This window comes from Scyliorhinus torazame, chromosome 10 (genome assembly GCF_047496885.1).
Source record: "Scyliorhinus torazame isolate Kashiwa2021f chromosome 10, sScyTor2.1, whole genome shotgun sequence".
NCBI lineage: Eukaryota > Metazoa > Chordata > Chondrichthyes > Carcharhiniformes > Scyliorhinidae > Scyliorhinus > Scyliorhinus torazame.
Genome location: NC_092716.1, coordinates 230,489,450 through 230,514,434, shown reverse-complemented (window position 1 = coordinate 230,514,434; position 24,985 = coordinate 230,489,450). Strand labels below are relative to the sequence as shown.

Below are 24,985 nucleotides of genomic sequence, written 5' to 3'. Positions count from 1 at the left end.
CCTCTCTCCCAGCTCTCCAGTCAGTCTGAGGTCACCTGACTAAATTCATTTCTATACAAAAGAGACTCCGAGTGATCAGTTGGTGAATTACAACACAACCATGATATCACTACAGACACCACTTTACAGGGACATCCCCATTCAGTCTGAAAACATGATTTTAAGATTCCAGTTGCTTAACTTTTAATTTCCCACTCCACTCTCAGCTTCCTACATTTCCCAACGAATCTCTACACCAAGCTTGAGGAACAGCATCTCACCATTCAATTACGGCAGTTTACAGCCTTCCCAACTCAACAGTGATTTCAAATCAGCAACCCCTCCCGCCCCCAAGCTCCACCATCTCTATTTCCACAGCAACAGCTGATGATTCTATTCTGCTTTCCACATTCACACCCTCCTCTAGAACCATATTTTGCTGCTTCACTTGTCCTACTACCATCTCCTTTAAATTTTCACCACCATAATCACTTCTGTCTCCCACACCACCACCTTTCCTTGGTGCTGTACTTGCTTAAAACCTGATACATCTCTTACATTTCACAGTTTTGATGAAAGGTTGCCTGCTTGAAACGTTAACTCCATTTCTAGTTCCACAGATGCTACCTGACCTGCTTTGCATTTCCAGCATTTTCTATTTTCATATTTTTTGTAACTTTGCCAAGAATGTGACACGTTTTTCGATGCAGTCCAGGTTTGAAAATAGAGCAAACATTTCTAAAGCAATTCAGATTTTAAGACTAAAAGTCTTGCCACTGAATGCCTGGGGAAACCCCGAGAAACAAGCATTAATTTAAAATGGCAAATGGTACACACAAAGATGAAGTAGGAAAACAGAAAAATAGCATTAAAAGCAAATCTCTTTAGGCCTTTATTAGGTTAAAGACAGCACTGGAATACAAGTATCTTTAAGCAAGTGAATCTTTTCAGTAAATGCATAAATCATTTCCTTTTTAAAATATAGGTTACTGCTGTACTACATTGAAGGCATAATGAGATAACTCACCTGTTCTGGAAACACAGTTACACAATGGTAGCTCTGGCAAGGTTATGGAGATGAATCCATAAGATTTAATGGAACTATATACTGCAAACAAAAATAAATAAATCAGTACACGGGCAAATAACTAGCTGGAATAATACAAAAGGACTAATTAGCCATAATAAATAATTTCCAAAAAATCATTTTAAAAAATTAAACCATTTCCCTGCCTCAGAATTCATGTCAAACCATTCAAAGGATATTGCAAATGAAATAGTCACACATTATTTTTATTTTCCAACGTGCCAATAGCCACACCCAAACGAGTATAAAAATCTGACTTTAAAACATCTAGTAAGTTAATGCTGATTACCATGATATTTTCTCAAAGCTTAACTCATAAAACCAACAAACTCTGTGATGTATCTTACAGGTTTTTTCCAAGTTTATTCTGAATTGCTCTGCCAACCCCAATTACTATCTAAGTCTTGTGGCTTTACTGTAAATGCAGTGCAGGTTCAAAACTCAGGAAGTCAGTACCTAACTAGTTTATTACAAGTAGTTATTAAACTAGGTCATCAAATGTTTGCCTGCTTTTCTTTTACTCTAAAATATCAATTTCATCCAATTCACCAGTCCTTGCATACTGGACAAGTGCCACAAATTACAGCAGCATCCAGTCAAACCTTTTATTGAATATGAACTCATGCACATTTTGCATGATTTAAGAAGTCCACAATTCTGATTAAAATGTGTTTTTTCCAGAAGAAGCAGAAAACACCGTGGCATAGCATATGAATGCATTATCCTTTCAACTCTAGAGCTTGGATTTGAAACAAAACTGATGAATGGAATTATGTCAAATGCAAGGAATTTATGCAAGCTAAGCTTCATCATCTCGATGGAGACAAAAATGCAATTTTTCTCCAAGACCACAGAGTGACTAGAATAAGAAAAAAATCACACAAAAGTAGACACTGCTTTGAGGTTAAGGTGAAGACGCACAGTTGGAATGGAGAAGACAGTTTTTTGTTCGGCTCTTGGGCAACAGCACAGATTTCAAATGCTACAATGGCCTGTTTCTGTTCAATAAGATGACAATTCTTAAAGTTTATAGAGAAACGTGCATTAGTAGGTGTGTTGTATTATTTACTGTAGATACAGTCAGATTTTCTACCAATGCAAAAGCTACTCATCTTTTTTTTAAAATCAAAGTAGTAGTATGCTCAAATAAAAACAGAAAATATTGGAAACAGTGTGCAGGTCAGGCAGCATCTGTGAAAAGAGAACAGTAGCAAGGTCATCAACATGAAACATTAACTCGGTTCCTCAGCCTGCATTTGTTCATACTAAACCATGTTACAAGGGACTATGGGCAGCATGGTGGCGCAATGGGTTAGCCCTGCAGCCTCACGGCACCGAGGTCCCAGGTTCGATCCCGGTTCTGGGTCACTGTCATTCTCCCAACCTCTCTGAGGTTGCACATTCTCCCCGTGTTTGCGTGGGTTTCGCCCCCACAACCCAAAGATGTGCAGGCTAGGTGGATTGGCCACGCTAAATTGCCCTTTAATTGGAAAAAGTGAATTGGGTGCTCTAAATTTTTTTTTAAATGTCATAAGGGACTACTATAATTCTGTTCTCCCACAAGCTTCCTCCATTTACAATTCTCCACATTTTAAGAACTTCCAAAAATGAAACTATATTAAGGACCAAAAATATTGACAGAGCCAATGTACAGGAAGGCAATAATGCAGGTTAGTGGCATATAACAAATTGCAACATACAATCCCAGGCCACTAAGTTTCTGTAACTATCCAGAGAGCAGTGGACCTGTAGAATAATCTACTTGTGTGAATGCATGCTGATTTGCAGCATTCTTTAAAGAGACCTAAACTGGTTTCTGGCTGGGGTGGCATCACTTTAGAGAAGAGATAGTTATCCTTGCTGTGTTATGCTGCTTCGGATAACACAGGCTGCTACTTGATGCAGTCTTAATTAAAGGATGCTCCAGACTCTGAAGTGAGTTCAACGTGTTTATTGAACTACTAACACAGTTCTCAAATGAGTTCAACTCTCTGCTAATCTAACTGTAGTAACTCAGTCTAACTGTACCAGCTTGCTCTAAGCCACGTGCAGGGGTGTGATGCTGCTGATCAACCCTGTCTGACTCTCTAGATGTCTGTCTGTGGAAAGAGGCAGGGTGTGAGCGCCTCATCCCTTTTATAGTGTTTATGTCATGCCCCCTTGTGGTGATGCCACCTTCTGAGTGTCCTGACTGCCCATTGGTTGTGTCCTATTCGGAGTGTTCATTGGTTGCATGTTTGCATATCATGACAATCCTGTAATCAAAATTAGAGGCTGTGATCTTCTGGACTATTTTTAAACTGCTTACAGATTGGGAAGGAATTTCTCCGATTTTCGCTCCCCTGAATTGGCCTGGATTTATGTGTTTATTTTCAGCTCTTCCAGGAGATTGCATGACTTTGCGTGGGTTTCCCTCCTGCAATCCAAAGATGTGCAGGTTAGATGGATTGGCCTTGATCACTGCATGGGGTTGTGGGAATGGGCCTGGGGAAGGCTCGTTCAGAGGGTGGGTGGGTGCAGACTTAATGGGCCAAATGGCCTCTTCCTGTACTGTAGGGATTCTATGATTCCTGACAGATGGTGAATGTCTACTGTGATGCACTAAGAATCACAACTACATAGGACAGGCTGGATAGACAAATGCATCTTTTACTGTGCCTTTTTCAGAATCATACCAAAGTGGATAGTGCTCATAGGTATCATACAATGGCTCTTCAGGGGTGCTGAACTATAAAATAACATCTGGAACAGGTCAATTGTCAAACAATTGGGAGATTTTTACAATTCTGAGCGATTACCTTGGAAATGCCCATCTGTACCTCATTGCCAGACAGAAAGAGATGCTAAAACAATGCTCAGTCCTTGCAGTCTGCCTACTGCCCATATCCTAAGATACACAATTCGCTTCCAAATGATCAAGTTTAGAAAATCATAAATCTCAACATTAAGATCTTCCCCATATTTTGTCATGTCAACATTGAACGTGTAGAATCGAACACCGCCTTCTTCCAAGCACCCCAGTGTTAATTCTATTGCCCTTACTATATATATATATATATATATATATATGTGTATGAGAAGGCAAAAAAAGCCATGGTGCCATTTCCTCATTCAACAGGGAGAAAGTAAACGCACGGCAAAAATATTGTACAGATAACTAACTTGTGTGAAGCTTCCTCCCAGTCTTAACTATGCACTTTTAGTACATCATACCACATAACAGAACTTCTTAAATTCAAACACCAGCCTATTTCTACGACATTATTTCTGAGCAATTCTTTGTAATGTATAATATCTCTATTGTAGCAAACAAGTTCACATGTATGGCTGTGAATTCATGTCAAACTATGGAAAATTGTCTCTTGTCGATTTAAGAACCAAATATATGATTCCTTAATACAATACCACTGGATAAATATGGAGTTGAATATAGATCACTTTGTAAATATCACCAAAGTCCCAGAGGATCATAGACTGCTCTTCCCTTTAAGTGCTGACGTGGTGATTTAACCGGGGTGTCACCACACCTCGGGCAAAGGGCAAGGTTGGGAAGGTGGGCCTTCATTAATAACCTTAGCTGGAACCGGAATTGAACCCGTGCTGCTGGCCTCTCTCTGCTTCAAGAACCAGCTGTCTAGCCAACTGAGCCGACCCTCAGGTTAAATCACCAGTCAGCTCTCTCTCAAAGGGGAGTGCAGCCTGTAGTCTTCTGGGACTGCGGGGACATTTCACATTTGGATCAGTTTCAAACTGAAATTGCAATGCTTCAGATAATCCACTACGTTATCCAAGTAATCCTCACAAGTGTGGCACATTTTTGCATATTGCTATGTAAAATTATTTTATACGTATGAGTGAATTACTTTGGCCTGGGCTGCTAATAAAATTTGCATGTGACAACATAGGCAGGGGTTAGCTCCAGACAATGAAAAAAAACTTCCAGTTTAGCAGATTGAATTTTGTTTGACATCCATCTCCCCAGAAGGACCGTGGGAAAGACCTGGGAGTCCCAGGTTCAAATCCCCCAGAAGGACCCTGGGAAAAACCTGGGAGTCCCAGGTTCAAATCGTCAAGAAGGACCCTGGGAAAGACCTGGCAGTCCCAGGTTCAAATCCCCCAGAAGGACCCTGGGAAAAACCTGGGAGTCCCAGGTTCAAATCCCACTGCAACGGATGGTGAAATTTAAATTATATAAAAATCTGAAATTCAAAGTCCAGTGATGACCATGAAACCATTATCAATTGTTGTAAAACCCCAGCTAGCTCACTGATGTCCTTTAGGAAAGGAAATCTGCCATCCTTACCTGGACTGGCCTCCACATAAATGCAGGTCCACAGCAATGTGGTTAACGTACAAATGCCTATGAAATGAAGGGCAGTTGGGGGAGGAGTAATAAATGCTGGTTCACCTCTACTACCATGAAGGACAAGGGCATCAGATGCATGGGAACACCATTACCGGCAAGTTCTTCTCCAAGTCACAAACCATTCTGACTTGGAACTCTTTTCCTTCGCTGTCGCTGAATCAAAATCCTGGAATGCCCTTCCTAATAACACTGGGTGTGTCCATGCCATATGGATTGCAGCAGTTCAAGGCAGCAGCTCACCACCATCTGGAAAATTACAGATGAGCACTAAATGCTGGCTTAGGCAGTGGAGCCCACAAACATTAAAACAATTTCATGCTGGACTTCCGGTGGCGGCTATGGAGGAGAAAGTTGCACATTTCGTGGCTCCCGCTCTGGTCGGACTTTTGGACCTTTCCCCCGGACTTTTTTCCGGTTTTAAATTAAAACTTTGTAGGTTGAGGCAACTGTTTCCTCGCTTGGTTTATGGAAAAAAGGATCAGAAATGCGCGAAAGGGCAGAAACAAGAAGCCAGTAGCGAGCTGTGTTGAAGCTGCAACGGGAGACAGTATGGCTAAGGGACGGACCCCTGGGGTGGCAGCGCAGTGATGCAGGCCATTTAGAATGGTTTCGCCAGACAGAAGCGGGAATGCCTGGACTCGATCAAAGAATCAATTGATCGCCTAGAGAGCAGACTGGACGCCCAGGACCGGGCAATTCAGAAGGTGGAGAAGGTGCTGCTGGAACAAGAGGAGCACCAACCAGCAGTGGAGCTGGAGGTGGGGGTGCTTCGGGAACAGCAGAAAAGGCTCCTGAAGGTGGTGGAGGACCTTGAGAACCGGTCCTGCCGGCAGAACCTAAGATTTGTCGGGCTCCCGGAGGGAGCTGAGGAAACAGATGCTGGCGCATACGTGACAGGTATGTTCGAAAAGCTGCTGGGGGAGGGGGCACTCCCCCGACCGCTGGAGGTGGACAGGGCGTACCGGGCGCTTGCCAGGAAGCTGCAGGCGGGGGACCCTCCGAGGGCAATGGTGCTGAGATTCCACAAGTTCCTGGACAAGGAATGTATTCTTCGGTGGGCCAAGCGCACGCAGAGTTGCAAGTGGGATAACAGCATCCTGCGGCTATACCGGGACCTGAACGTGGAGGTGGCGTGGAAGTTGGCAGGCTTCAACCAAGTCAAGGCGATTTTCTTTAAGAAGGTGAAGATTGGCCTGCTGTCCCCGGCTTGGTTTTTTGGTGTTTTTTTTTTTTCTGTTGTTAAATTGACTATGCCTTTTCGTATTGTTTTGTGTCAGTCATTTTTGCAGCTCTGTTTAGGGGAAAAGGAAAGGGGCAGGGGAAGTCGATTTTCCGTTTCGTTTTTGGTTCATTTTCAGGGTAGATGTTGGCAATGTTCCTTTTGTGTTTTATCTTGTGTGTTTTTACTGATGTGCACTTTGGTGGGATGGAGACGGTCTGGGTTTCGGGGTGGTGCTCGTTTTTTGTGTTTTCTTGCTGCGGGATGTTGGTTTGGGGATTGTTGGACGAGGGAATTTGTTTATAGGAGCTGGGGGAGGGGAGTGAGGGAACAATGGGTGGGAGACTTCTTGGCGCCAGAAGCGGGGGTCACCAAGCTAGCTGGGTGAGCTAGCTCACGGAAGCAGAGTGGGGGGTGTATATGCTTAGTTTATTAGCTGGGTTGGGATTAGGAGTAGTGTTGTTGGGGTGGGGGGGGGGGGGGGGCGCGGTTCTGCTGATATGGGAGGGACTTCGATGGAAGGTCACTGAGGGGGTCGGGGGCGGAGGCCTCCGCAGGGTGGGCCGGAGGAGGTGCGGCGCATGGGCTGGAGGCGGGCCCAAGAAAGGAGAAGGCTGACTGGCGGGAGAGGGGGTGCACTTTGCCCCCCCAACTAGGCTGGTCACTTGGAATGTACGGGGGCTAAATGGGCCGGTAAAGAGGGCACGTGTGTTTGCGCACCTGAGGAGACTGAAGGCGGACGTGATGATGCTGCAGGAGACACATCTTAAAGTAGTGGATCAGGTCAGGTTGAGGAAAGGCTGGATTAGTCAGGTTTTCCACTCGAGGCTGGAATCGAAGACAAGAAGGGCTGCGATTCGGATTAACAAGCGGGTGGCATTTGAGGTGGGGAGGATAGTCTTGGATGTGGGAGGTCGATATATCATGGTTAGTGGCAAGCTGCAGGATATGAAGGTAGTGCTAGTCAACGTATACACGCCAAATTGGGCCGATGGGGATTTTATACAGAGTGTGCTAGGGAAAATTCCGGACCTGGATTCACACAGGCTGATTATGGGTGGGGACTTCAACATGAATATTGATCCAGGCCTGGACCGGTCATGCTCGAGAATGGGCAAGGTGCCAGCAATGGCAAAGGAGCTGAAGGGGGTGGGGGGGGGGGGGGGGGGAGATCCACGGAGATTTAGGCAGCCATGGGCCAAGGAATTTTCTTTTATATCCCACGTACACAAGGTGTATTCCCGGATAAATTTCTTTGTTGTGGGTAGGGCCCTGTTAGCGGGGGTGGTGGACACGGGTTATTCGGCGATTACGATCGCGGACCATGCTCCGCACTTGGTGGACCTGCAGGTCAGTATGGATAGTAAGCAGCGCTCGCAATCGAGGTTGGATGTGGGGCTGTTGGCGGACGAAGCGGTGTGTGAGAGGTTGAGGACGTGCATGCTGAACTACCTGCAGGTAAACGATATGGGGGAGGTCTCAGCAGCAGTGGTCTGGGAAGCGCTGAAGGCAGTGGTGAGAGGAGAGCTGATCTCAATCCGGGCACACAGGGATAGGGCAGAAATGGACCGACTGGTAAAAAGAGATTTTGCGAATGGATAGGAGGTCCACCGAGGCTCCAGAGGCGGGGCTGTTAAGGGAACGCCGGAGGCTGCAGGCGGAATTTGGTTTATCAATCACTAGGAGGGCAGTGGAACAGCTCAGAAAGGTGAAGGGGGCGATCTACGAGCACGGGGAGAAGGCCAGTAGGATGCTTGCACAGCAGCTCAGAAAGAGGGAAGTAGCTAGGGAAATAGGGAAAGTGGTTGACGGGGATGGCAACTTAGTTGGGGACTCGGCGGGGGTGAGCAAGACCTTTCAGGACTTTTATAGTAGGTTGTACAGGTCGGAGCCTCCTGCGGGGCCGGAGGGGAAGAGGCACTTTTTGGATGGGCTGACTTTGCCGAAGGTGGATGGGGAGCTGGTAGAAGGGCTGGGGGCCTCGATCGGGCTGGAGGAGATAGTGGAGGGTTTGACGGCCATGCAGTCGGGTAAGGCTCCGGGACCAGATGGGTACCCAGTCGAGTTCTATAAAAAGTTCTCCGGAATATTGGGCCGCTGCTGTTGAAGGTCTTTAACGAGGCCAAGGAAAGAGGGGTTCTGCCCCAGACGATTTCACAGGCCATGATCTCGCTCATTTTGAAAAGGGACAAGGACCCGGAGCTGTGTGGTTCTTATAGGCCGATATCCTTGCTGAACATGGATGCCAAACTTCTGTACCAGGCGTTATAGGGGAGGACCAGACAGGGTTCGTTAAGGGTAGGCAGCTGGTGGCCAATGTAAGAAGGTTGCTAAATGTGATCATGATGCCCCCGGAAGGTAGGGAAGTTGAAGCGGTGGTTGCGATGGACGCGAAAAAAGCCTTCAGCCGGGTCGAGTGGGATTACTTATGGGAGGTGCTGGAGCGGTTTGGGAGGGGCTTTGTTGACTGGGTTAGGTTGCTGTACCGGGCTCTGGTAGCTAGTGTACAGACAAACAGGACGACTTCGGACGATTTCAGGCTACACCGGGGGACGAGACAGAGACTGCTGTTTGTGCTGGTGATAGAGCCACTGGCAATTGCTCTGAGGGCCTCAAGGGGTTTGTCGGGGGGGGGGGGGGGGGGGGGGGGGCACAGACTCTCACTGTATGCGGATGACTTACTATTGTATGTCTCAGACCGAATGGAGGGGATAGGGGAAATTATGGGAATTCGGTCGGTTTTTGGGGTACAAGCTTAATATGGGGAAGAGCGAGTTGTTTGTGGTTCAGATGAGAGGTCAGGAGAGGCCATTTAGACTGGTAGGGGACAGTTTTAGGTACTTGGGTATCCAGGTGGCGAGGGAATGGGACAGGCTACATAAATTGAACTTGGCCCGGCTGGTGGACCAGATGAAGGAGGATTTCCGGAGATGGGATGCGTTCCCGTTGTCTCTGGTGGGTAGGGTGCAGTCGGTAAAAATGACGGTCCTCCAGAGGTTCCTACTCATTTTCCAGTGCCTCCCCATCTTCATCCCGCGGTCCTTTAAGCGGATGAATATGATTATCGCTTTGTGAGGGGGGCTGGCAAGCCTCCACGGGTGAAGAGGGCAATGCTCAAGCGGAGTCTGGGGAATGGAGGGCTGGCGCTGCCGAATTTCAGCAATTACTACTGGGCGGCTAAGATAGCCATGGTTAGGAGGTGGATCAAGTGTCAGTAAGTGTCAGGGGACAGTGATCAATGTTTCAGAAAGTTTAGGTTGACTCTAGAAAAGGGCAAGGAACAACCCAGGGTAAGATTAACAGAGAGGAAGCCAACTTAAATGGTTAAGAATGGAACTGACTCAGGTAAGGTAGAATCAAAGATTGGAAGACAAAACTTGAACTGAACAATGAGCTATCTTTGAAGAAAATAGTTCTGGCACAGTCGGGAAAAGGTAGGGTAAGCAAATCCAGAGCTCCCTGGATGGCGAATAGGCATTAAGAAGAAGAAAAGGATATCAGGTGGATAATAAAACCAAGAATATGCAGAATATGGAAGGTTCAGAGGTGAAGTGAATAAGCAGGTAAGCAAAGAGGGAATACAAGAAGAGACTGTCAGTTAACATAAAAGGGAAACCAAAAGTCTTTTACTGACATATAAATAGTAAAACAGTGGTAAAAGGAAGAGTGGTGCCGATCAGCGACCAGAAAGGGGATTTACACATGGAGGATAGGGGCATGGCTGAGGTATTAAATTTATACTTTGCATCAGCCTTCAACAAGGAAGATGCTGCAGCACAGGTCATGGCGAATGGGGAGGCAATTCCGACACTCAAATGGTTTAGAATTGATAAGGAAGTGCTATGGATCAGCTGTCTGCACGTAAAAGTTGATAAGGCACTTGGACCAAATGAGATACATCCAAGAATATGCAGGAAAGTGAATGTGGAAATTGCAGGGGCACTGGCCATAATTTTCCAGTCTTCTTTAAATTCAAGGATGGTGCCAGAGGAAAAGAGAATTGCAAATGTTATCCCCCTATTCCAAAAAAAAGCATAAAGATCAGCCCTGCTTCGACAGACCAGTCAATCTAACCTGAGTGGCAGGGAAGCTTCTACAAATTATTATTTAGCACAAAATTAATTGTTACTTGGGCAAATACAGTTTAATTAAGGCAAGCCAGCATGGAATTGTTATGGCAAATCATTCAACTAACTTGAAGTATTTGTTTTGTAGACCTACCGGAACAGTTTGAGGAAAGTAATGCAGCTGATGTGGTGTACATAGACGTCTCAAACTTGAGAGCAAAGTTAGAGCTCAAGGAATAAAAAGAACAGTAGCAACATGGACCAAAATTAGCCAAGTGACAGGAAACAGAAGTAGTGATTAATTGGTGTTTTTCTAGTGGAAATCCAGACCACTTCTCTTCCTGATATATATTAATAACATAACCCTTGGTGTACACAGCACAATTTCAAACGTGGGGACGATATAAAACTTGGAAGTGTTGTGAGCTGAGGAGGATAGTATAAAAGTTCAAAAGGACATCAGTTCATAGAATGGGGGGTTGAAGGGCAAATAAACAATGCAGAGAAGCATAAAGTGATTCATTTTAGTAAAAAGAAGAGACAATATAAAGTCAAGGGTATAATTTTAAAGGGGGTGCAGGAACTAGGGACATACGTGTATAAGTTATTGAAGGTAGCAGGACAAGTTGAGAGTATGATTAGTAAAACATACAGCATCCCAGACATCAGAGGGGTATAGGTACAAAAGGTACAAAAGCAAGGAAGTTATGATAAACTTGTACAATTCATTGTTTCGTATTCAACTGGAGTAGTATGTCCAATTTTGGTATCACACTTTAGGAAGGAAGTAAAGGCATTAGGCAGGGCACAGAAAGGAATCAGGAGAATGATTTTAGAGGTGAGGAACTTCTGCCACGTACATAGAATGGAGAAGTTAGAACTGTTTTCCTTGGAGAAGACGTGGTTGAGGGGAGATCTGAATCATGAAGGTTTTTGACAGTAGATAGGAAGTAACTGGGGGCAAGAATCATGAACCACAGGGCACAAATTGAAACTAATTGGCAAAAGCAATGCCAACATGAGGGGAAACCTTTTCACACAACGAGGGAATGCAGTTTGAGAATGTGGTGATAGCAGGTTCAATTAAAGCACTTGAAGAATTTTGATTAAAGCAAAGTCACCATAGTCCCAGATGACCATAGGGCGCTTTCCCCTTTGAGGGGGAGGGCTGACTGGTGGTGATTTAACCGGAGGATCACCACACCTCAGATGAGGAGCAAGGTTGGCATTCATGAATATCCTTAGCCAGAATGAGAGTTGAACCTGCGCTGTTGGCCTCGCTCTGCATCACAAACCAGCTGTCAAACTAAATTAGCCTCAAATTTTGAGTATCTGAAAAGGAATAATGTGCACGGCTACAGGGAGAAGGCAGCAGAGTGGCACAAGGTGAATTGCTTCTTCAGGCAATATTGAGCAGAATGACCTCTTCCTGTACAGTAACCATTCTGTGTTTCTATAGGTCAGCAGCAAGCACTGGTTAATGCAACCAGTCCTTGTAATGCAATGGTTTACACCTCTGCGCCATTCTGGTAAATCTGCATGGCACCTCTTCCAAAATCAATACAACAACTTGCACTTATGTAGCACTTTTAATTTCCCAAGGCATTTCACAGTTTTGTTATTGTAAAAGATTGATGAACAGCCAGACAAGGCAACATTGGCCCAATCTCCCAGTCTCCAATCGTCAACTGAGATACAGATCAGTGCTCTGTGGAAGTCCTAATGTTCCGGCCTACTTGGGAATTGCTTGCAAAGGTTCAACATCCGATGGGCAATTCCCCGACCACCTCAGATCCACAATGAACGTTGCGGGTCTTAGCTAGAGTTGGAAACTTCTAGAGTTGGAAATACTGATGGAAACTAGAGTTGGAAATACTGATGTATTTACCTGGATAGCTCTTCAGTAAATGTTCAAACAGATTAAAACCTGCTTTAACATCTGGATAACTACAGAACTGACCTCCCAATAACTCATACCAGCTCTCTCTGACCAATTCCCCCCCCCACCCCCGCCACCTACTACCCCACCCTGCTCCAAGCCCATCCTTCCCCTCAACAAACCATCCCAGTCACTCAACTGCCACCTACCTACCTCACCACCCTACCCACTCATTCATCCCATCACCCATTCACATACAACCTGGGCCTTCAAACTTACCATACAGCAGTCCCGTCTTTCCTCCAGGTTTACTCTTCTGTGACGGAGCTCTGAGGGGCACTGCACTCCACATTTCTGGGAAAGCCAGACTCGGAAAGTCCCAGAAGAAATGCAGAGCAGCATTGAGTAGTGGGAATGTTCAAGAGAAGTGGCAACCCACTGACAACTGTCACTCATCCGAAAATCAGGTCATTAGACAGATGACCAAAAGTATGGTTAAACCAAGTATTTTGTAAGTAGTGTCATAAACATTGGGAAGACTAAGCCATTGTTTTCTGTCCCTGCTCCAAACTCCATCCTCTAGCTACTCCATCCTTCTGCCCGAGAAGAACAGACTCTTAAAACCAGATTAGGTCCGTCTGTTCGCAATCTTGGTATCATCTGACCCAGGGATGAGCATCATAAGGAAGATAATAGGAGGAGTAAGCCATTTGACAACCTGAGCCTCCTCCACCTGTCAATAAGATCATGGTTGATTTGATGTGGCCTTAACTTCACTTTCCTCGTCCCCCATAACATTCAACTCCCATGTCAATTAAAAATCTGTCTAATTCAGCCTTGAATATATTCAATGACCCAGCCTTCACTGCCTGTGGGGGAAGAGAATTCCAGAGATTAACAATCCTCTTCTGGGGGGGGGGGGGGGGGGGGGGGGCAGCACGGTGGTGCAGTGATTAGCACTGCTGCCTCACAGCGCCGAGGTCCCAGGTTCGATCCCGGCTCTGGGTCACTGTCCATGTGGAGTTTGCACATCCTCCCCGTGTTTGCGTGGGTTTCATCCCCACAACCCAAGGTTGTGCAGGGTAGGTGAATTGGCCACGCTAAAACTGCCCCTTAATTGGAAAAAAAAAAGAATTGGGTACTCAATTTATTTAAAAAAACAATCCTCTTCTGAGCTCATATTCTCACCATCACAAGACTTCCTATTTCCGTTCTAACCTCACCCCATCACAGTTCATCTGCTGCTGACACCATCAATAATGCCTTTCTTACCTTTAGAACTGACTATTTCAACATTCTACTGGCTGGATTACCACATTCCACCACAATCATTGCAGTGTTAATGTAAGCCTACTTGTGACACTAATAAAAATTAAAAAACTTGAATTAATCCAAAACTCTGCTGCCCCATGTCTCAACATACAAATTCATTCACCATCATTAATTACCCTGCTTGCTGACCTACACTGGTTCCTGGTCAAACAATGTCTTGATTTTAAAATTTTCAATTTTGCTTTCAAATCCCTCAATGGCCTCACCCCTCTCTGTCTCTGTAATGTCCTCAGCCATATAATCCTCAGAGTTCCTCAGGATCGTTTCCTGGGCCCAACCATCATACTTCATTAATGACCTATCTTAAATCATAACATCAGAGTGGAGATGTTCGCTGATGATTGCACATTGTTTGGCACCATTCAGGACACATTAGGTTCTGAAGCAGTGCACGGTCATATCCAGGAAGACCCGAACAACATTCAGTCTTGGGCTGCCAAGTGGCAAGTAACATTCATGCCACACAAGTGCCAGACAATGACCATCTCCAACAAGAGGGAATCTCTCCTTGACATTCAATGATATTACCATCACTAAATCCCACATTATCAACATCCTGGGTGGGGGCTCCCATTGACCAGAAACCGAACTGGATCAGACATATAAATACTGTGGCTAGAAGATTATTATTATTACTTCTGCAGCAAGTAACTCCCCAAGCCTTTCACCATCTACAAGGCACAAGTCAAGAATATGGTGGAATATTCTCCACTTGCCTGGATGAATGCAACTCCAACAACATTCAAGAAGCTCGACACATACATGGAAAATAGAGCAGGAGGAAGCTATTTGGCACTTCGAGCCTGCTCTGCCATTCATGATCATGGTTGATCCAAGTTCAATACCCTTATCGAGCCTCTATCTCTCTTCCCACACTGTCTAATCCTGTTAGAATTTTATATGTTTCTATGAGATCCATTCTCACTCTTGGATTGGATTTGTTTATTGTCACGTGTACCGAGGTACAGTGAAAAGTATTTTTCTGCGAGCAGCTCAACAGATCATTAAATACATGAAAAAGAAATAAAAGAAAATACATAATAGGACAACACAACATATACAATGTAACTACATAAGCACTGACATTGGATGAAGCATACAGGGTGTACTGTTCATGAGGTCAGTCCATAAGAGGATCATTTAGGAGTCTGGTGACAGTGGGGAAGAAGCTGTTTTTGAGTCTGTTTGTGCGTGTTCTCAGACTTCTGTATCTCCTGCCCGATGAAAGAAGTTGGAAGAGTAAGCCGGGTGAGAGGGATCTTTGATTATGCTGCCCGCTTTCCCCAGGCAGCGGGAGGTGTAGATGGAGTCAATGGATGGGAGGCAGGTTCGTGTGATGGACTGGGCGGTGTTCACGACTCTCTGAAGTTCCTTGCGGTCCTGGGCCGAGCAGTTGTCATACCAAGCTGTGATGCAGCCCGATAGGATGCTTTCTATGGTGCATCTGTAAAAGTTGGTACGGGTTAATGTGGACATGCCGAATTCCCTTAGTTTCCTGAGAAAGTATAGGCGCTGTTGTGCTTTCTTGGTGGTAGCGTCGACGTGGGTGGACCAGGAGAGATTTTTGGAGATGTGCACCCCTAGGAATTTGAAACTGCTAACCATCTCCATCTCGGCCCCGTTGATGCTGACAGGGGTGTGTACAGTACTTTGCTTCCTGAAGTCTAATGAATATAATCTGAACCGACCTTCTCTCCTCGTATGACAACCCCACCATCCAGAACAAAGCAGCCCACTTGATTGGCACCCAATTCATCTTCAGCATTCATTTGGGGCTGGTCTAGCTCACTGGGCTAAATCGCTGGTTTTTAAAGCAGACCAAGGCAGGCCAGCAGCACGGTTCAACTCCCGTACCAGCCTCCCCGAACAGGCGCCGGAATGTGGCGACTAGGGGCTTTTCACAGTAACTTCATTGAAGCCTACTCGTGACAATAAGCGATTTTCATTTTTCATTTCATTCCCTCCACTACCGATGCAAAGTAGGATTAGTGTGCACCATCTATTAGATGCACTACAGCAACTCACAAGAGCTCCTTCCAAACCTATGACTTGTACCACCTCGAAGGGCAAGGGCACTTAGATACATGGGAACACCATTACCGGCAGGTTCTCCGCAAAGTCACAAATCATTCTGACTTGGAACTCTTTACTTCATTGTTACTGGATCAAAATCCTGGAACATCCTTCCTAACAGCACTGTGGGTGTGCCCATGCCTTATGGATTTCAGCAGTTCAAGGCGGCGGCTCACCACCATCTTCTCAAGAGCAATTAGAAATGATCACTAAATAATGGCTTAGCGAGTGGATCCCACATCCCTTGAACAACCATAAAACAATATAGTGCTGCTCTAGCCCTGGCCTCTTGAGCATCTCCAATTTTAATCACCACATTTGCTGGCTGCGCCTTCAGCTGCCTAGGCCACTCTGCAATATTCTCCCTAAACCTCGCTTTCCTCCTTTATGACATTCCTTAAAACCTACCTCTATACCAAACTTTTCTGGCTGTGATGTCATTTAATTTTATGATGTTCCTGTTAAGCACCTTGGGACGTTTTATTATACTCAAATTGTGCCTTTAATGCAAATTTGTGTTAAAGAAGGTAAAAGGGGTAAAGAGGTGTTATGATCCCAGTTATTTTATATCGAGACGGGAATGCTGGCACAAAAGACCGTAACTTTTATTTTTAATATAAAACATGGAAGAAGAGAGTCACAGGACCACTACTTGTCTTTTTCCTGTTATTAAAACTATTTAAACAGGAAAAGATGAATTATTATACATCATGCCTTTACTCCCCCCTTAGTTTAACAAATACACACAGATTTAAACATTAACATGGATTACAAAGTACATCTTAAGCTACAAAGTCCCTTTTAAGCACCCACGGTGACGGTGGTCAAATACACGCACTCGCTCTGATCCCAAGTGAATATTTGTAGACATCTCCTCAGAATCCCCCCAGATGATGATCACATGAGAGTTTCCAAACTCCATTTCCAAAAATAAGCTTTAAAATCTTCTCTCATAATATTGCTTTCCCTTCGTGGTTTGCATTCCGAACTCCAGTCCCAGTTTTACAAATAATACTTTTAAATAAAGCTTCCATTCCACTTTTAACAGTGAATTCAGTCCAGAATTTTACACCAACCCCTTTAGGATTTCTTTGTCTTGACTGCTGTGTAAACTGTTCACAATTGCTTTAACATGATACCCAGATTATTGATATCAAATGTTTCACCTACCTCCGAAGTCTGCTGTGCCACTTTAAACCTCGTTACTGTAATTGTTTCTTTAACTCAAGAATGCATTTGTTTACTCTTCCTAAAATTCTTCTGAAGAAAATCTTGGCCTCTGTTCTTTCTAACTTCAGGTGGCCTAAACTTCCTTTCTATCCAAATTACCTGGTTATCTGGATTGTATCTGGTTCCTTAGGAAGTTTGCCCCTTTGCAACACCCTTGTCCTGTCCAGCTTCTCTTGGCAGAGTTGAGAGCTGTTCATCCCTAGTGATCTGACTCCAATTGCTCTAGCTTCCAGTTAAAACTAAGATCAAAGTCAAAACCTTCCCTCTGGAAAGTAACTTCCTGTTACTAAGCAATGACTTACTTCTACAATATATTACTTCAGGCCGTGGCCCCCTCTAAGCACAATATAGAGACACAATTGGTGGCATGGTGGCGCAGTGGTTTGCATTGCTGCCTCACAGCGCTGAGGACCCAGGTTCGATCCCGGCTCCTGTCCATGTGGAGTTTGCACATTTTCCCCGTGTCTGTGTGAGTGTCACCCCCACAACCCAAAGATGTGCCTGGTAGGTGGATTGGCCACACTAAATAGAGATACAGTTGAGACTTAACCAATCCCCACACATACAAATATCTTTATCCAGCATGAATCTAAGGATTTTACCCTTCCAAGTAATTAAATTAACTCATTTCCTTATTTCTAATGTTTACCAATACAAATATAAATCCCTTAAAACTATATTTATTTTCCTAACAGAGGGAATTCCAGAGCTTAGAGCCTTAGCAGATGCAAGATGACCACAAATGATGAAGTGATGAAACTGATTGATTAAGGAGTGCAGATATTGGAGGGCTGTAGGAAACTACAGAAATAAGGAGGGCCAGGGAGGGTTCTGAAAATGAAGATGAAAGCGAGGCACTGCTCAACTTGGAACTAATTTTTTTAAAATTCGTTATTGGGATGTGAGTGTCGCTGGCCGGGCCAGAATTTGTTGCCCATCCCTAATTATCTTAAGCTGAGTGGCTTGCTAGGCCATTTCCGTGGGGGCAGTTAAGAGTCAACCACATCGCTGTGTGGGTCTGGAGTCACATGTCGACCACACTGGGTAAGGATGGCAGATTTCTTTCCCTGAAGGACATCAGTGAACCAGATGGGTTTTTACGACAACCGGCAATTATTTCATGGTCATCATTTGGCTTTTAATTCCAGATTTTTATTGAATTCAAATTTCACCATCTGCCATGGTGGCATTCGAACCTGGGAACCCAGAGCAGTACTCTGGATTTCTAGTCCAGTGACAATACCACTATGCCACTGCTTCCCCTAATGTAGGTCAGTAAGCAGAGGTGATGGGTGAATGGGACCTAGTGCAAGCTAGAACAGACCAGCAGTGTTTTGCATGATCTTCAATCATGGGAGGTTGAATGATAGAATGGATGAGGGTTTCAGCAGATGAACTGAGAGGCAGAGTTAAGAAATGTTACAGAAGTAGAAGAACATGGTCTTAGTGTTGAGATAGATGTGGGGTTGGAAAATGGCCTTTGTGGTAAACTAAATTGTAAACTGTTGGGTTCAGCCTTAAATAGCCTTACCAGGGACAGGGATGGAGTTGTTAACTTGGGAATTAAGCTTTTGGTGGGGACCAAAGGCAATAACTTTTGTTTCCCAATATTTAGCTCAAAAAAATTTCCGCTCATTCAGCATTGGATAATGGGACAAGAAGGGCAGCTCCAAGGATTGAATGACATTCTCCAGATGGGGTCAGATCATGATTCTATGCAACTGAAGAACAACTTCATTTTTTGAATTCTAGCTCCCTTGATGTAAAGATCAAAATTGCATTAGCCTTTAAAATTACTTTAATTACAGAAACAGTTGGAGAAATTTGTATCTTATCATTACAAAATGTTTAACGGCAGAGGATAGGTTTTGAAATTATCAAGAGTTTTGATAAGGTAAATAGGGAAATCTATTTTCACCATTCAGTCAGTAAATCTATCGCTAGAGCACATAAATAAGACAATGATCAAAAGAATGAAGGAGATGCCAAAAGTTGTGTTTGAACCTACATAAAGCAACGGAAGCAATGAAAAGATTTTAAAAGAAAATGGATACCTTTTTGGGGAAAGTGTGCAGATCACCTGCTCGTGATGTAAAATGCTGTATCTATTCATCAACGCACAAAGTTGTACACATGACCCAAGTTTCGCTGTAAAAGTTCAGAATAGCGAGATTATAAGAGCAGTATAATATAATTGGTTACTTTTCAATTTTCCATTCTTTCCTGGTGTTGATTAGATTCAGAGATCAAATCCAACAAAAGTGATGTTTTTTTTTCATGAGACGTGGGCGTTGCAGACTGAGTGAGCATTTATTGCCCATCCCTAATGGCCCTTGAGGGGCAATTAAGAGTCAATCACATTGCTGTGGATCTGGAGTCATATGTAGGCCAGACCAGGCAAAGACGGCAGATTTTTTCCCTAAAGGACATTAGTTTTTACAACAAACTTCAATGGTTTTATGGTCATCATTAGACTTTAATTCCAGATATTTATTGAATTCAAATTTCACCATCTGCAGTGGTGGGATTTGAACCTGGGTCCCCAGAGCATTACTCTAGGCCTCTGGCTTATTAGTCCAGTGACAATACCACTGTCCCGTCTCCCGTAAAGTAGAATATGAAGCACACCAAATAGGAGTCATTTTGAATTGTCACACAAAAATTGTAAACATAAAAACAATTTGTATGAAAAATTATTTCAAGGTAACCTTCCTAAACCCAAATATTGACCGCTAAAAAAAAGTTACTGGCAAAAGTTACACTTCATTTTTTTTTTAAATCAATAAACTTTCCACACTGGTTCAGCAAATACTGTCCTTCACCAGATCCACGTTGTAACCAAATAAACTGATTCCGTGTAAGCAACTCTGCTAAACAACATTTTGCATTACAAATGGATTAAAACAAGGCAACAAGCAGAATTTTCTCTCGTAAAGAGGCAGTGAAAATAAAGTTGACTGATTAAAGCTCACGTGCAACACGAGTTTGATTTTTTAAAAAGTCAGGAACGCAAGTTTAGAATAGATAGTGGAAGGATTCCAAAATGGACAGGTTTTTTTGAGAATTAAATAAAAATGTTTACAATTCCCAAGTTTGTGTCAATTTGCTTCCTACTAGTTCAGTGTTACACAACAGACATTGACTAGCCACAGATGACAATTTTAAACGCATGCACTAAAATTTTAGCAAAACACAACTTACATACATACACATGCATGTAGATATACTTGAGTGCATATTTACTAAAAATCCATTCCTTTGGCTATTGAATAGTAAAGGATTCCTCCTGGAGAGGAAAACCGGAGGATCATAGATTTTACAGTGCAGAAGGAGGCCATTCAGCCATCGAGTCTGCACTGTTCTTGGAAAGAGCACCCTACTTAGGCCAACGCCTTCGCCCTATCCCTGTAACCCAGTAACCCCACCTCACCTTTTTGGACACTAAGGGCAATTTATCATGGCCAATCCACTTAACCCGCACATCTTTGGACTGTGGGAGGAAACGGAGCACCCACAGGAAACCCACGCAGATATGGGGAGAATGTGCAGACTCCACACAGACAGTGGCCCAAGCCAGGAATCGAACCTGGAACCCTGGAGCTGTGAAGCAACTGTGCTAACCACTGTGCTACCCACTGAGGATCAGCCCAGGACATATGGAATTTGGTTTTGCCATCAAGAACGAACTCGTACACTGTCCATGTGGAGTTTGCACATTCTCTCCGTGTCTGCGTGGATTTCGCCCCCACAACTGCATGGATTTCGCCCCCACAACCCAAAGATGTGCAGGTTAGGTGGATTGGCCACGCTAAATTGCCCTTTAACTGGAAAAAAAAATAACTGGGTACTCTTTAAAAAAAAAAATGTTTAATGAACTCGTCAACCAACTCTCAAGAGCTCCTTATGACCCACCGTCTACAACTTGCCAAGAACCAGCAGGCAACGGTCGTGTGTGCCTACGCCCCAACCCTTGAAGCCAGAGTCCAAAGAAGGCTTTTACTCCACCCTGGACACAGTACTCTCCAACATTCCTAAGGTAAGATCATACTCCTTGGGGACTTCAATGCCAGCATTGGAAAGGACTCCCAAATCTGGAAAGGAAGCACCACAAAGGAAAGGGTTGGGAATTGCAACTCTAACAGGGTTCTCCTGCTCACCAAATGTGCAGAACACCAGCTTGTCATCACGACACACTGTTCCGCCAAAAGAACAAGCTCACGACTTCCTCGAGAGATCCACAATCAAAGCACTGACACGTGATCGACTTTGTCATTGTCCGATCCAGAAACGAAAAGGATGCCCTCATTGCCAAAGCGATACTCATTGCAGATGACTGATGACAGACCACAGCTCATTTGCTCCTCTATGTTCATCAAACTCCACCAGAAGCAGGTGATGAAGAAACAGCTCAGAAAAAAGCCAAGCATGAACTTCCAACAATGTCTTCTCCAAAATCTCCAAAGTATCCATTCTGATGGAGTGGAGGAAAAGTGGAAAGAGCTGAAGAACACCATTATCCCAAGTCGTGAAGAAACCATCAGCTAAAAGACCAGGAAACACCAAGGCTGGTTCAACAAGAACGACAACACCATCCAAGACCTCATGAACAAGAAGAGGAAAGCTCTCCATGCCTGGCAGAACAATATAAGCAGCAAAGAGGAGAGTTCATCAATTAACCAAGCCAGAGGCACAAAGAAGAACTAGGGAAATCAAGAACCAATGGTGGACTGAGAAAGCCAAGTAGCTGCAACTCCTCGCAGGACATCCAGGATTACTTCAGTGCCACCAAGGCAATGTATGGACCCAATATCTTATGCCTCAAACCAGTGCGGAGTAAGGATAGAACTCTCTTGAGAGACAGAGAAAACAATCAGCCTTCAATGGAGAGAACGCTTCAAAAGAACTCCTAAACCGTGATAGAGCCTTAGAAACGACATGTTTGAGGAAATGTCCAAACTCCCCTTCAAAGATGATTTTCGATTTCCACCACACGTGGATGAAGTCGAAGCCGCCATTTAACACATGAAGAATGGAAAAGCCGCAGGAGTGAACAGGAGGAGAAGGGGTTACCTGTCAATTCCATCAGCTGTTCCTGAAAATCTGGGACATAGCAGAAACTTCTGCCGGCCTCACGGATGCGGTGATCACCACCATCTTAAAGAAAGCAGACTATGGTTCGGAGCAAGGTACACCACCTGGGTGAACCTCCTACACATCGCTCCCACAGCGAGCGCCTGGACCAATACCACTACCTCTAAATATTTCCATCTGCACAGGGACACAATGCAGGGATGGCCACTTTTCCTGCTCCTCTTCGCCCTGGCGATCGAACCACTGGCACTCGCCCTCAAAACGGCGAAAAGTTGGAAGGGGATCCAGAGAGGGGACAGAGAGCAGAGTCCTGCTCCTCTACCTCTCAGACCCCCAAAGTAGCATGGAGGGGATCATGAAGCTCCTGAAAGAATTTGGAGCCTTCTCGGGCTACAAACTCAACCCGAGCAAAAGTGAAATCTTCCCAGTGAACCCACAAGGGAAGGCTGAGCTGGAGGGACTGTTGTTTAAACAAGATGAAGAGGTTCTACTTCCTGTTCCGATCCAAACCAATCTACATACCCAAGGCCTTTTTTTAAACACAATAGATAAAATGTTCATGGTGTTTGTGTGAGAGGGGGAGGGTGAACCCAAGGATCCCCAAAGGATCCTGCAGAGAAAGAGAAGCATGGGAGGCCTGGTCCTCCCAAACCTGCAATACTACCACTGGGCAGCCACAGCGGAAAGCGTGAAGGGATGGGTAAGGCAGCCAGAAACAGAATGGGTAAGGATAGAGGAGAATTTCCGCATGGGAAGTCCCTCCGAGCCCTTGGCACAGCAACACTCCCAACCCCACCAGCCAAGCACTCTACAAGCCCAGTGGTAATAGCCACTCTCTGGACATGGAACCAGCGAAGGCAGCTCTTCGGCCTGACCGAAATGTCCACCATAGCCCCATCTGCAACAACCACAGTGGAAGCCACCTTTAAGAGGTGGAGACAGGACAGGGGGGGATGACACTGATGGTTAGGGACTGCTACATGACAACTAGCGATGTTAGACAGGTTGCAACTGCCCAACATTTAAAAGTCAAAAGCTTCCTCCGCAAGGCGACAACATCATACCCAGGGATGCCGAGACACTCAATGATAGAGGAACTGCTTGGACGCGGGCGACCTAGGAAGGGGGACCTATATGGCGACTGTTAGAAAAGGCACGTGCCCCGCTAGATAAGATACAGGAAAAATGGGAGGAAGAACTAGGAATAGTAATAGAGTAGGGATTCTGGAGCGAAGCATTGAACAGGGCAAACTCCACATCTACATGCGCAAGGCTAAGCCTGATGCAGCTGAAAGTTGTGGACAGAGCAGACCAGAACCAGAACCCAAATGAGCAGGTTCTTCATTGAGGTGGAGGACAAACGCGAGGTGCCTGGGAGGCCCAGCAAATGTTCTGGGCATGCCCCAGACTTGTCGGGTTCTGGACAGAGGCAATGTCCACGGTTGTGAAGATGAAGGTAGAGCCAAGCCCAAAGGTTGCAGTCTTCAGGGTATCAGACCACCCAGACCTTGATCTGGAGGTTGGGGGGGGGGGGGGGGGGGGGTCCACTCCCTTGAAGAATCCTGCTCGACTGGCGATCAGCAGCACCACCCAAAGCTGCTGTCTGACTGATCGACCTGTTGGAATTTCTCCAATTTGAGAAAAACAAATTTGCCCTCTGGGGGTCAGAAGAGGGCTTCCACAAAATCGAGCCACAGAGCGTAAATTAACAGGAAGGGGCGGGAGGGAGTGGGGGCAAAAGCCCATAAAAAGACTGAAACATAAGGGGCATACCTGCCGGGGACAGGCTCAATGGCAAACAGAGAACCAGAGGGAACAGCAATATGCAAAGGAAATATACGCTAGGGTCAACACAAGGTAGGGCAATCGAGGCAGAGTGGCCAAATGGGGGCACGGTAGCACAATGGTTAGCATAGCTGCTTCACAGCTCCAGGGTCCCAGATTCGATTCCCGGCTTGGGTCACTTGTCTGTGCGGAGTCTGCACCTTCTCCCTGTGTCTGCGTGGGTTTACTCCAGGTGGATTGGCCATGATAAATTGCCTTTAGTGTCCAAAAAGGTTAGGTGGGCTTACGGGGATAGGGTGGATGTGTGGGCTTGGGTAGGGTGCTCTTTCCAAGATTCGATGGGCCCAATGGCCTTCTTCTGCACTGTAAATTCTATGATTCTATGAAATGGGACCCACAACCACAGAGGGGGCAAAACATATAGATGCAAATATGCATCGTGATCCTCATTTGTTTGTGCTTTGCTTTTCTTGCTCTTTGGTCATCTCTCTTTTGTCATTTTAACTCCACCTTGGTGGGTTGTATTTGATATTATACGCAATTATGACACTTGTAATTTAACTTACGAACTGAAATGTGTAACATAAAAATGTGAAAACCAAAAAAGTAGACAAAGTGGAAGTGGACTGTGGGAACTACCATGGAATCGCCCCACTCTCCATCACCAGGAAGTTCATTGCCCTAATCTCGTTATCGCCTTCTCCCAATCACTGAAGAAAATCTTTCCAGAAAGCCGGTGTGGCTCCGACCAAACAGTGGAACAGCAGGCATGGTTTTTACTGCTCGGCAACGCCAGGAGCAACATCAATCACTCTACATGGCCTTCATCGATCTGACCAAGGCTTTTGACTCAGTCAATCGGAAGTGCTATGCAAGA

General features: G+C 45.0%; 1 protein-coding gene across 9 annotated transcripts in view; it reads right to left on the bottom strand.

Annotated features, from left to right (window-relative positions):
- The window catches only part of ppp6r3 (protein phosphatase 6, regulatory subunit 3), a 169,948-nt gene that overhangs the window by 137,569 nt on the left and 7,394 nt on the right, over window positions 1-24,985 (bottom strand). For 6 of the 9 annotated variants that reach the window (XM_072466552.1, XM_072466547.1, XM_072466555.1 and 3 more), the window contains exons 2-3: window positions 19,287-19,380; window positions 1,007-1,087 (exon numbers count right to left, since the gene is read on the bottom strand). The exons of 1 other annotated variant lie outside the window; for it this stretch is intronic. The gene's annotated coding sequence lies outside the window, so the exon portion shown is untranslated. The remainder of the gene's footprint in view (window positions 1-1,006; window positions 1,088-19,286; window positions 19,381-24,985) is intronic. 2 more of the 9 variants (XM_072466549.1, XM_072466548.1) reach the window with 2 other exon arrangements.